Below are 3376 nucleotides of genomic sequence, written 5' to 3' on the forward strand. Positions count from 1 at the left end.
CTTGAAGATTTGGCGTTGTATTTTCTTATTATTGCTGAAAGTGTTAAAACCTGATTGCATATAAGTAAATCTTTAATGAAAATTTAATGGTTATTAGTAGTTAAATTAACAGTTAATAGTGTAATCTCTTTACACCATCTGAAACTCTCAGGCGAATTGGTTTTGTCTCCAAATTTACGTAAGTAAACACATGAGTTTTTATAGATTTGCAGAAAGCTACAGTAGCTGAAATAGGTTTTGTAGGCAAGATGTTTACTATATACCCTACAGCCTCAACTGAAACAGTTAAGTCACTCAGTATCACTCAGAGTAAATAATTTTTATAATACTTTGAAGACTAAATTGTCACTTACTGTGAGTAGGCACAGCACTCCACGAGGGTCTGAACGTCAAGGAGAAATTCACCATCTAAATAATATACATATATATTTATACATAAAACCCCCATTTAACAACAAAAAAAATTGAGGTGTCCAGGAGGAATTGCATTGAATTTGTTGTAAGCAACGCACCACATTAAAAAGCACTATTGTACCAGGGAAAGTTAAAAATGCCAACATATTCAATTTGTGTGCTGTGCTTTTGAAAACAAATAGATCAATTTATTGAAAAAGAATCAAATACTATTCTCTTTCAATGAATCTCCATTTGCTCAATGTTTGTTGACTTTACAGCCCAGGTCTGATTCCAGACAGTGTCATAACATCACAGACCTTGGGCTGGAAGTGTGTCTCAGTTTGATGAGACCTGAATGTTTGCTAAAGAGGATGAGTTATGAGATAGACCAAACTCCTCTCTCTCAGCAATCCAAATTAAGGGGTTCTAATTGAGGAAGTGTGGAAAAAAAAAAAGAAGAAATAACAACCCTTTATTAAAAGATATATGTATGTTGGCAAGAACAGTAACAGAACACAAAAAAACCCAACCAGACAATAGTCCTGTACCCAAAAGTCCTCTTCAAACAAAGGAAAAAGTCTGAATACTTCTCTGTCTTTTAGCACAGTTCTAATCACAGTCGGCAGGGGGCGCTGTTGGGCTCTGGAGGTGCAGAGCCTGCAGTGCTCTGTCGTGACCTGCAGGGGGCACTGTTGGGCTCTGGCGGTCACCACGCGAGGAGAGGTCTGGGGGGTGGTCTCGGATCACGGGAGAAGCCGAAAAGAAAATGGGGACCCTTCCCCCAATGGAAGAAGGGCAGAAGGAAAAGCAGTCCACCCCCACGGGACTCACTGTTGTTCTCAGATGATGGTGTTTCAAGGCTCCTCCTTTTTTCTCCCAGTGAGCACAGACCTCTCTGATGAAAACACAGCAGATTTGGGCTGGAGGCAAAGGCAGCTTGCAAGCAAGTCAAGGCCAGTGAAAAAACCGGCCTCGAGGCTTTTTTCTCCAAAACTGCCGGCACACAGATGCTGTCTCAGTTCCAGAGAGAGAACCCAGCAATCTCACTTCTCCCTTGTGAGGAGACCCAGCAACCCCCCAAAAACTCCTCCCCTCTCCCCCCCAGCCTCTGATGGACCATCTGCTAGGAATGCAGTTCGGCCAGCTAGGTTCTTTTGTAAAGCTAATAGTCCCCCCTTTCCATTCAAACTCCATCTTTCCTACATTGGGGGCAGGGGGAAAAAAAATTCCCCCCCTTGGATTTCTAACCTATAACAAAATGCGAATGCAAAACTGCATTCATGGAAAAGGTCTGCAAGGTAAATATTTTCACGTCTGAGGTTGAAAGCTGAGGATAGTTAGACATCTTATCATGGAGAAAAGCAGTTTATCTTTCCTGACATCTTCTCTTGTCACCCATCTGAGAAGGCATATCTCACATGTGGTCAAAAGAATCCCCTTTCTTTGTACGTGGGCCATAAACTGTTCTCATGTCTCATAGCAAGTCCTCATCAATGTAGGAGATCTGACTGGATTTTGAAGTGTGCAAGGTCCATGATCAATGATTTCATCTTCCAGTTACTACAAACTTGGTGCCAAACGTGCTATAGTAGGAAAACAGCTGTCATGGGAAGGTTTGTGGATTTTTTCCCCTTTCACTTATGGTGCCTAATGGGACCAAGATCATGGATCATTTATGTAGTCAACTCAGGTTACAATTTTTTAAGAATTTTGAAACTTTAGGACTGCAACTACTCTGTCCTTGCCAACTGCTTTCCACCAAGTTACCAGTCCTGCTAAGCTGACAATATGTTTCCAGTTCACTACAAGTTTGATGAAGAGACACAGATTTACACACAGCAGCACTAGGTGGGAAGGATTGTTGGAACTTAATGCTGCTTCCACAAGCAGGTTCTCTCTGTCATCAGACTCTTGGTTTTTCAGTTCTAGTCTTAGTATGGTAAGACAGAAATATTCCTTTACTTCACAAGGGACTTCTGAAGCTGGTTTTATTGTTAATAAAGTTAATTAATGAAAAATAATAAAATTCTTTACAGTCATTCAGTTCTTTCTTTCATTGCTTCTCCATTAAATATAGTTTAGAAGTACTAGGTGTGCTCAAAAGAGCTGCAAAATTTCTCAAATATGCTACCGACTCTGCAATAGCTGTTTGGCTAGCTGTCTTATCCCATGATGCCCAGTCACTTATTGCAACTGCAGAAGCCTTAGACAAATTGCAGCTGCCTACTGTGGCTGTTGCATAAGATGCAGAGTCTGAACTCCTAAGTAGCAATATAGGAATGTAGAAGGCACGGGGTACTATAAGACATTGAGTAACTTCAAAGATTATATGTTGCCAGCCCCAGAAAAATCATTCCTGCTGAAATTTTCTACGATACTGAAAAGTGAGAATCAAAGAAAAAAAGGATTGAAAAAGTGGTGTACTTTTGGAAATTTGAATCCGTGTCTAACCCTAAGCATTTATTTGTTTATGGCACTGCTGAAATGCAAATATAAATAATCCGCTAATTATTTGAGGGATTGTTTTGTGACCCTCTCCTCTACCCTCTCCTCTTCAGAGGTATGCACAGTATGTTTTCTGAATAGTTTTGTGACTGAAAATAGGCAGTAATTTATACTTTTTGGAGGCTATACTTTTCAGTCTGGAAGATATTTTGTAGACCCACACTGTGACTGGATGTGTACATCCCATTCCTCTTCTGCGAAAATCAATAGCAGCATGATACATAGACACAATCCATAAAGAAAACAAAGCTCTGCAAACAGAGTTCTAAAACTAGTAAATATTGAGAGTTTTTCTTAATCTTCTATGTGTACTATCTAAAAGCACACAGTACCTCTGGTGCCAATTAATCTAACTGGTTCACTTATTTGGGCAGTGTGTTCAAGTGCCTCTAAACACTCTCAGGCTTTGGCATGCAATTAAAGGAGATGGTTTCAGTAGTTAAAAAGAAATAAAAAGAAGAAAAAAGGAACAATT

The 3376-nt window shown here is 39.9% G+C and overlaps 1 long non-coding RNA gene across 1 annotated transcript; it reads left to right on the forward strand.

Annotated features, from left to right (window-relative positions):
• Nucleotides 1-1075: 1075 nt before the first annotated feature.
• On the forward strand, nucleotides 1076-2658 carry LOC113960886. Its single transcript, XR_003532130.1, has 3 exons — nucleotides 1076-1206; nucleotides 1759-1760; nucleotides 2647-2658. It is a non-coding gene; the product is annotated as an uncharacterized LOC113960886 (long non-coding RNA).
• Nucleotides 2659-3376: the final 718 nt, after the last annotated feature.

Source organism: Neopelma chrysocephalum, unplaced genomic scaffold (genome assembly GCF_003984885.1).
Source record: "Neopelma chrysocephalum unplaced genomic scaffold, ASM398488v2 Primary Assembly neopelma1_96926, whole genome shotgun sequence".
NCBI lineage: Eukaryota > Metazoa > Chordata > Aves > Passeriformes > Pipridae > Neopelma > Neopelma chrysocephalum.